Source organism: Elgaria multicarinata, chromosome 2 (genome assembly GCF_023053635.1).
Source record: "Elgaria multicarinata webbii isolate HBS135686 ecotype San Diego chromosome 2, rElgMul1.1.pri, whole genome shotgun sequence".
NCBI classification, from domain to species: Eukaryota; Metazoa; Chordata; class Lepidosauria; order Squamata; family Anguidae; genus Elgaria; species Elgaria multicarinata.
The window spans coordinates 1,415,984-1,426,718 of record NC_086172.1 but is presented as its reverse complement, the minus strand read 5'-3'; positions in this window follow the sequence as shown (position 1 = coordinate 1,426,718).

Genomic DNA, 10,735 nt, shown 5'->3' with positions numbered 1-10,735 from the left:
TACTATACTGCAGGAGATTGAGCGTTTCTGAAGTCACTGGTAACATCTCATTAATAAGCCCTTTTTAAGAGAAAAGCACTATCTGTCCATCCTCATCAAAACAGGCCAATACGCGTATACATTGAAACATGTTCTCCAGGCCTGGTTTCCAATGCGCTTCCATGGGTCTACTCTGAGTAGGACTATTTTCTTGTTTCTTTATATACATAACATAAGTTTTGTGTTTTGTTGCCAATTCTATTTACACTCTGTAATAAGGCACTCTATTGGAATCTCTACTATACTGCAGGAGATTGAGCGTTTCTGAAGTCACTGGTAACATCTCATTAATAAGCCCTTTTAAAGAGAAAAGCATTATCTGTCCATCCCCATCAAAACAGGCCAATACGCGTATACTTTGAAACATGTTCTCCAGGCCTGGTTTCCAATGCGCTTCCATGGGTCTACTCTGAGTAGGACTATTTTCTTGTTTCTTTATATACATAACGTAAGTTTTGTGTTTTGTTGCCAATTCTAGTTAAACCCTTCAATAAAACGTTCCACAGGAGTCTTTACTATATATTGCAGCAGTCTGAGCGTTTTTGGTAACATATCACAAAAAGTCCTTTTTAAGAGAAACGCATGCCAATTTACAGATTTACATTGAAACCCGTTCTCACGGCCTGGTTTCCAATGCATTTCCACGGGTCTACTCTGAGTAGGACTATTTTCTTGTTTATATACATAATTTAAGTTTTGTGTTTTGTTGCCAATTCTATTTACACTCTGTAATAAGGCACTCTATTGGAATCTCTACTATACTGCAGGAGATTGAGCGTTTCTGAAGTCACTGGTAACATCTCATTAATAAGCCCTTTTTAAGAGAAAAGCATTAACTGTCCATCCCCATCAAAACAGGCCAATACGCGTATACATTGAAACATGTTCTCCACTCCTGGTTTCCAATGCGTTTCCATGGATCTACTCTGAGTAGGACTATTTTCCTGTTTCTTTATATACATAACGTAAGTTTTGTGTTTTGTTGCCAATTCTAGTTAAACCCTTCAATAAAACGTTCCACAGGAGTCTTTACTATATATTGCAGTAGTCTGAGCGTTTTTGGTAACATATCACAAAAAGTCCTTTTTAAGAGAAACGCATGCCAATCTACAGATTTACATTGAAACCCGTTCTCACAGCCTGATTTCCAATGCATTTCCATGGGTCTACTCTGAGTAGGACTATTTTCTTGTTTATATACATAACGTAAGTTTTGTATTTTGTTGCCAATTCTATTGACACTCTGTAATAAGGCACTCTATTGGAATCTCTACTATACTGCAGGAGATTGAGCGTTTCTGAAGTCACTGGTAACATCTCATTAATAAGCCCTTTTTAAGAGAAAAGCATTATCTGTCCATCCCCATCAAAACAGGCCAATACGGGTATACATTGAAACATGTTCTCCAGGCCTGGTTTCCAATGCGTCTACTCTGAGTAGGACTATTTTCGTGTTTCTTTATATACATAACGTAAGTTTTGTGTTTTGTTGCCAATTCTTGTTAAACCCTTCAATAAAACGTTCCAAAGGAGTCTTTACTATTTATTGCAGTAGTCTGAGCGTTTTTGGTAACATATCACAAAAAGTCCTTTTTAAGAGAAACGCATGCCAATCTACAGATTTACATTGAAACCCGTTCTCACGGCCTTTTTTCCAATGCATTTCCATGGGTCTACTCTGAGTAGGAGTATTTTCTTGTTTCTTTATATACATGAGGAAAGTTTTGTGTTTTGTTGCCAATTCAATTTACACTCTGTAATAAGGCACTCTACTGGAATCTCTACTATACTGCAGGAGATTGAGCGTTTCTGAAGTCACTGGTAACATCTCATTAATAAGCCCTTTTTAAGAGAAAAGCATTATCTGTCCATCCCCATCAAAACAAGCCAATACGCGTATACATTGAAACATGTTCTCCAGGCCTGGTTTCCAATGCGCTTCCATGGGTCTACTCTAAGTAGGACTATTTTTGTGTTTCTTTATATACATAATGTAAGTTTTTTGTTTTGTTGCCAATTCTAGTTAAACCCTTCAATAAAACGTTCCACAGGAGTCTTTACTATATATTGCAGTAGTCTGAGCGATTTTGGTAACATATCACAAAAAGTCCTTTTTAAGAGAAACGCATGCCAATCTACTGATTTACATTGAAACCCGTTCTCACGGCCTGGTTTCCAATGCATTTCCATGGGTCTACTCTGAGTAGGACTATTTTCGTGTTTCTTTATAAACATGAGGAAAGTTTTTGTTTTGTTGCCGATTCTATTGACACTCTGTAATAAGGCACTCTATTGGAATCTCTACTATACTGCAGGAGATTGAGCGTTTCTGAAGTCACTGGTAAAATCTCATTAATAAGCCCTTTTTAAGAGAAAAGCATTATCTGTCCATCCCCATCAAAACAGGCCAATACGCGTATACATTGAAACATGTTCTCCAGGCCTGGTTTCCAATGCGCATCCATGGGTCTACTCTGAGTAGGACTATTTTCGTGTTTCTTTATATACATAACGTAAGTTTTGTATTTTGTTGCCAATTCTATTGACACTCTGTAATAAGGCACTCTATTGGAATCTCTACTATACTGCAGGAGATTGAGCGTTTCTGAAGTCACTGGTAACATCTCATTAATAAGCCTTTTTTAAGAGATAAGCATTATCTGTCCATCCCCATCAAAACAGGCCAATACGGGTATACATTGAAACATGTTCTCCAGGCCTGGTTTCCAATGCGCTTCCATGGGTCTACTCTGAGTAGGACTATTTTCGTGTTTCTTTATATACATAACGTAAGTTTTGTGTTTTGTTGCCAATTCTAGTTAAACCCTTCAATAAAACATTCCACAGGAGTCTTTACTATATATTGCAGTAGTCTGAGCGATTTTGGTAACATATCACAAAAAGTCCTTTTTAAGAGAAACGCATGCCAGTCTACTGATTTACATTGAAACCCGTTCTCATGGCCTGGTTTCCAATGCATTTCCATGGGCCTACTCTGAGTAGGACTATTTTCGTGTTTCTTTATAAACATGAGGAAAGTTTTTGTTTTGTTGCCGATTCTATTGACACTCTGTAATAAGGCACTCTATTGGAATCTCTACTATACTGCAGGAGATTGAGCGTTTCTGAAGTCACTGGTAAAATCTCATTAATAAGCCCTTTTTAAGAGAAAAGCATTAACTGTCCATCCCCATCAAAACAGGCCAATACGCGTATACATTGAAACATGGTCTCCAGGCCTGGTTTCCAATGCGTTTCCATGGGTCTACTCTGAGTAGGACTATTTTCGTGTTTTTATATATACATAACGTAAGTTTTGTGTTTTGTTGCCAATTCTAGTTAAACCCTTCAATAAAACGTTCCACAGGAGTCTTTACTATATATTGCAGTAGTCTGAGCGTTTTTGGTAACATATCACAAAAAGTCCTTTTTAAGAGAAACGCATGCCAATCTACTGATTTACATTAAAACCCGTTCTCACGGCCTGGTTTCCAATGCATTTCCATGGGTCTACTCTGAGTAGGACTGTTTTCTTGTTTCTTTATAAACATGAGGAAAGTTTTTGTTTTGTTGCCGATTCTATTGACACTCTGTAATAAGGCACTCTATTGGAATCTCTACTATACTGCAGGAGATTGAGCCTTTCTGAAGTCACTGGTAACATCTCATTAATAAGCCCTTTTTAAGAGAAAAGCACTATCTTTCCATCCCCATCAAAACAGGCCAATACGCGTATACATTGAAACATGTTCTCCAGGCCTGGTTTCCAATGCGCTTCCATGGGTCTACTCTGAGTAGGACTATTTTCTTGTTTCTTTATATACATAACGTAAGTTTTGTGTTTTGTTGCCAATTCTAGTTAAACCCTTCAATAAAACGTTCCAAAGGAGTCTTTACTATATATTGCAGTAGTCTGAGCGTTTTTGGTAACATATCACAAAAAGTCCTTTTTAAGAGAAACGCATGCCAATCTACTGATTTACATTAAAACCCGTTCTAACGGCCTGGTTTCCAATGCATTTCCATGGGTCTACTCTGAGTAGGACTGTTTTCTTGTTTCTTTATAAACATGAGGAAAGTTTTTGTTTTGTTGCCGATTCTATTGACAGTCTGTAATAAGGCACTCTATTGGAATCTCTACTATACTGCAGGAGATTGAGCGTTTCTGAAGTCACTGGTAACATCTCATTAATAAGCCCTTTTTAAGAGAAAAGCACTATCTGTCCATCCCCATCAAAACAGGCCAATACGCGTATACATTGAAACATGTTCTCCAGGCCTGGTTTCCAATGCGCTTCCATGGGTCTACTCTGAGTAGGACTATTTTCTTGTTTCTTTATATACATAACGTAAGTTTTGTGTTTTGTTGCCAATTCTAGTTAAACCCTTCAATAAAACGTTCCAAAGGAGTCTTTACTATATATTGCAGTAGTCTGAGCGTTTTTGGTATATCACAAAAAGTCCTTTTTAAGAGAAACGCATGCCAATCTACTGATTTACATTGAAACCCGTTCTCACGGCCTGGTTTCCAACGCATTTCCATGGGCCCACTCTGAGTAGGACTATTTTCGTGTTTCTTTATAAACATGAGGAAAGTTTTTGTTTTGTTGCCGATTCTATTGACACTCTGTAATAAGGCACTCTATTGGAATCTCTACTATACTGCAGGAGATTGAGCGTTTCTGAAGTCACTGGTAACATCTCATTAATAAGCCCTTTTTAAGAGAAAAGCACTATCTGTCCATCCCCATCAAAACAGGCCAATACGCGTATACATTGAAACATGTTCTCCAGGCCTGGTTTCCAATGCGCTTCCATGGGTCTACTCTGAGTAGAACTATTTTCTTGTTTCTTTATATACATAACGTAAGTTTTGTGTTTTGTTGCCAATTCTAGTTAAACCCTTCAATAAAACGTTCCAAAGGAGTCTTTACTATATATTGCAGTAGTCTGAGCGTTTTTGGTATATCACAAAAAGTCCTTTTTAAGAGAAACGCATGCCAATCTACTGATTTACATTGAAACCCGTTCTCACGGCCTGGTTTCCAATACATTTCCATGGGTCTACTCTGAGTAGGACTATTTTCCTGTTTCTTTATATACATAACGTAAGTTTTGTGTTTTATTGCCAATTCTGTTTACACTCTGTAATAAGGCACTCTATTGGAATCTCTACTATACTGCAGGAGATTGAGCGTTTCTGAAGTCACTGGTAACATCTCATTAATAAGCCCTTTTTAAGAGAAAAGCATTATCTGTCCATCCCCATCAAAACAGGCCAATACGCGTATACATTGAAACATGTTTTCCAGGCCTGGTTTCCAATGCGCTTCCATGGGTCTACTCTGAGTAGGACTATTTTTGTGTTTCTTTATATACATAACGTAAGTTTTGTGTTTTGTTGCCAGTTCTAGTTAAACTCTTCAATAAAACGTTCCACAGGAGTCTTTACTGTATATTGCAGTAGTCTGAGCGATTTTGGTAACATATCACAAAAAGTCCTTTTTAAGTGAAACGCATGCCAATCTACAGATTTACATTGAAACTCGTTCTCACGGCCTGGTTTCCAATGCATTTCCATGGGTCTACTCTGAGTAGGACTATTTTCGTGTTTATATACATAACGTAAGTTTTGTATTTTGTTGCCAATTCTATTGACACCCTGTAATAAGGCACTCTATTGGAATCTCTACTATACTGCAGGAGATTGAGCGTTTCTGAAGTCACTGGTAACATCTCATTAATAAGCCCTTTTTAAGAGAAAAGCATTATCTGTCCATCCCCATCAAAACAGGCCAATACGGGTATACATTGAAACATGTTCTCCAGGCCTGGTTTCCAATGCGCTTCCATGGGTCTACTCTGAGTAGGACTATTTTCTTGTTTCTTTATATACATAACGTAAGTTTTGTGTTTTGTTGCCAATTCTAGTTAAACCCTTCAATAAAACGTTCCAAAGGAGTCTTTACTATATATTGCAGTAGTCTGAGCGTTTTTGGTATATCACAAAAAGTCCTTTTTAAGAGAAACGCATGCCAATCTACTGATTTACATTGAAACCCGTTCTCACGGCCTGGTTTCCAACGCATTTCCATGGGCCCACTCTGAGTAGGACTATTTTCGTGTTTCTTTATAAACATGAGGAAAGTTTTTGTTTTGTTGCCGATTCTATTGACACTCTGTAATAAGGCACTCTATTGGAATCTCTACTATACTGCAGGAGATTGAGCGTTTCTGAAGTCACTGGTAACATCTCATTAATAAGCCCTTTTTAAGAGAAAAGCACTATCTGTCCATCCCCATCAAAACAGGCCAATACGCGTATACATTGAAACATGTTCTCCAGGCCTGGTTTCCAATGCGCTTCCATGGGTCTACTCTGAGTAGAACTATTTTCTTGTTTCTTTATATACATAACGTAAGTTTTGTGTTTTGTTGCCAATTCTAGTTAAACCCTTCAATAAAACGTTCCAAAGGAGTCTTTACTATATATTGCAGTAGTCTGAGCGTTTTTGGTATATCACAAAAAGTCCTTTTTAAGAGAAACGCATGCCAATCTACTGATTTACATTGAAACCCGTTCTCACGGCCTGGTTTCCAATACATTTCCATGGGTCTACTCTGAGTAGGACTATTTTCCTGTTTCTTTATATACATAACGTAAGTTTTGTGTTTTATTGCCAATTCTGTTTACACTCTGTAATAAGGCACTCTATTGGAATCTCTACTATACTGCAGGAGATTGAGCGTTTCTGAAGTCACTGGTAACATCTCATTAATAAGCCCTTTTTAAGAGAAAAGCATTATCTGTCCATCCCCATCAAAACAGGCCAATACGCGTATACATTGAAACATGTTTTCCAGGCCTGGTTTCCAATGCGCTTCCATGGGTCTACTCTGAGTAGGACTATTTTTGTGTTTCTTTATATACATAACGTAAGTTTTGTATTTTGTTGCCAGTTCTAGTTAAACTCTTCAATAAAACGTTCCACAGGAGTCTTTACTGTATATTGCAGTAGTCTGAGCGATTTTGGTAACATATCACAAAAAGTCCTTTTTAAGTGAAACGCATGCCAATCTACAGATTTACATTGAAAGTCGTTCTCACGGCCTGGTTTCCAATGCATTTCCATGGGTCTACTCTGAGTAGGACTATTTTCGTGTTTATATACATAACGTAAGTTTTGTATTTTGTTGCCAATTCTATTGACACCCTGTAATAAGGCACTCTATTGGAATCTCTACTATACTGCAGGAGATTGAGCGTTTCTGAAGTCACTGGTAACATCTCATTAATAAGCCCTTTTTAAGAGAAAAGCATTATCTGTCCATCCCCATCAAAACAGGCCAATACGGGTATACATTGAAACATGTTCTCCAGGCCTGGTTTCCAATGCGCTTCCATGGGTCTACTCTGAGTAGGACTATTTTCGTGTTTCTTTATATACATAACGTAAGTTTTGTGTTTTGTTGCCAATTCTTGTTAAACCCTTCAATAAAACGTTCCACAGGAGGACCTCAATTTCCTCCCCATTTTCCAGACTTGTCTAGAGGAAACTGGACAGTTGGTCAGGCTAGTCTAAGAGTATCATCAGTTGGGTGGATTTTCACACTTCCCTACCATTGCTATGGCCTCCTGCTGCTGTCCCACAATAGTGATGGTCTCTTTACACGGGGAGAGAAAGAGGAAGCAGCAATGACCACATGGCCCACTCAGGGGCCGTTGATATCAGCAGCAAATGGTGGCATATTCTGTTTTTTTTAAAAAAGTGGATTAAAAGGGATCTATTTTGTGACAGAAAAATGAGCAGAAGGAGCAGGAGCTGCATGAGAGGTGGATGTCATCATCTAAAGGACACACAAACATCTGTAAGTGGGCAGTAGCAAACATGCGATAAAATGCTTGACTGATGACACTCTAAAGCGAACAGATATAAGCTGAACTACTGTTCAGACTAACCTGTTAACTGATCCACTGAACAGAAAGAGACTTACTAAAATGGGATTTACTCAACGTAAGCATGCACAGGATTTTAGTATGACTTGGATGTAAATGCAGTTGAAATCAATGGGAATTACTCTTGAGTAAGGGAACAGCAGATCTCTATTTTATAAACTTGGAGATGCACAGCCTCACATGATCAAAGGAAAGGAAAATTGATCCTTCACACTGGTGGACTTTCAGGAAAAGGCTTTAAGGGGATAAATTTAAAAATTCCTAAAAAATCCAGGGATGAAGTGATCTGATTCAAATTTGGCATGGTTAAAGCCCTCCTTAAGAGCTTTCACCATGCCAAGTTTGATCTCTTTATCTTTAAAACTTCCGCAGATGTAAGCATTTTGGTTACCTTGGAGGAAAGGAGGAGACCTGACCACCTTTACAAAATAAATTAATTAAAATGATTGTCCATCTGCCCACCCTTTGAAACAAGCAAAACAAACCTTCGGTCCTCCTCCCCTGTAAACCTTTCCCAAGGGGTGGGCCAGGAGATTTCACCGGCATAGTAGCGCTCCAGGTGAAAAGATACATGAGCTCAAAGAGCGCAACAATGCACAGATGTGAAAGTGCCCAGCGCTCGACTCACTAAGGAAATAGAGGGGGAAACTGCGGATGAAAACTGGATAAAAAAAAAAGTAGGTGTGATGGAGCTCTCAGAGCCATTTTGTAGAGGACACCTTCCTGGATGTGTGGCTGTATGATCTGGGGTGTCTGAAAGGTTCATTTGGGGTGCAGAAGACCCATTCCCTATTTGTTATTGTCATCTGAGTTCATCATGCATTAATGTGTTTTGTGTAAAAATGACTGATTTTATTGGAGTTAATTGTTTTTCTTCAAGTCTCTTGATCATGGAGATAGATAATGAGCTTGGTTTGGGGTGCAAGAACATTTAAAAATTAGGTCTTTATACATTTTACAGATGGAGCTCCCTTTCAAAGTTTCACACCAATAAGGGACTGGGAACGAATAACCAATGTCAGCATCGTGGAACGAGGCAGTTGGCTGGCCACCTCCATTCCATTGCCATTATGGAAGTACGTCCATTCCAGACCAAAGGAGGAGGGAGGGAAGCCACGTGAGCAACCCTTTTTCTGTCTCTGAGAACGAGGGACCAGGCAGATCCTTTTGCTTCTCTCTTCTCTCCTCAATTACAGCCCTCCCTTTCTCTCAGCTCAGAGGATGAACACCCTACCCTCCTTGGCAAAATGAACTGATTTTCCTGCTCACCGTCCCAGCAAGGGCCCTCGTCTCTCCTTCTCTCCCAGATCCCACCAGTCCCCCAGTCTCTGCCACTTGCCCACCCTTGACCCCGTGGATCCTCCTTTCCCGGCCCGGCCCAGCCGCACTCCCCCTGTACCCTAATATCTCAATCTGCTGGCCATTATTGATACTCTCCCTGCACTGCTCCATGCACGACTTCCACCCTAAAGCCTTTGCAAGTGGCTCAGAGCCCTGCCTACCCCTTCCCCCTGTGCCTCTCCTACCATACTGCCACTAGACCATTTCCCCCCTTCCCAGCTGATTCATCAGCACTGCCTGAAAACCTCCCCCTGCCTCTTTCCAGATTCCCACCTGCCAAAATCCTGAAGGCCCCAATAAGGGAGCACCCAGATTCCCCTGTTTCCCCAGATTGGCACGGGGCCTTCCCCCTTCCTCTTCATTGGGCCCCACCAATGTAAATCTCACTTGCCTGTCTCATCGTCCTCTTTTCCCTTCCAAAGCCATTCTCCTTGGCTCAAAAACCCACTCCCGTGGTCCCTTTTCTCAAGCCATCATCCTCAATCACAGGGGTATCCCAAAACACAAATGCCTTTCTGTCGTCTCACTCTTTCATGGCTCCACAGCTAGGACTCCCCTTCCACAGGCACTGCTCAATTGCACCACACTATTGCTCTGTTATGTTTATGCCAGTAATAAGAAGGATAGGTTTGTAGGAATGGCCATTGCCAGTCAAATGTAAGCTTCCTTGTACCCACTGCACTCTGTCCCATACAACATACCTTGGGAAACAACTTGCAGGTCCCCTTTTGCCCAAAGGTGCCAATATGGAATTCTGATCAATGCTCACTGGTGAAGTATCCGTACATGTGTCAGGGCTGTAGGTATGAAGAGGGCACAAACACCAGCAAATCTACATATTTGGTGACTGTAGGCCTTTGTGGCTAGGGGTGTGTGGGAACCGGCTTTGGCACCAGATGTTACACACGCTCTGTAGGGCCAAAGAGCATCAACATTGTGACTGGATCCCAGCACCGCCTCCTAACTGGGCTGCCTGTGCACCTGTCATCACCCTAGCAACCACCTCCCCTTCTGACCTCAGTTCCCAACCCTGGCCCCAACCCCTTGCCATCTTGTGTAACACTGTTGCCTTCCCGCCCAGAGAGAGGTTCACTCCTGGTGAGGCATCTATCTTCCATTTAGGAGCTGCCGCTGCCCCATTGCACTGGGAGCTTGGCAGCTTACCAGGACTGCTATGGGGGGGCTTCTGCTCTCCACACTGCAGCCATAAGGAATCTCTGGCCCCTGAGCCTGCCAGGCTTCCCCATCCAGCCCCACCAGATTTGTTTCCTATTCTGAATTGCTATTTTCTTCTATTACCTAAGAACAAATCACTCTTTACAAAAACAGCACAAATAACAGCCCTCATCAAAGTTGCAGCGCTCCCCACCCCCCTAGAAATGTTAGGGCTACCTTTCC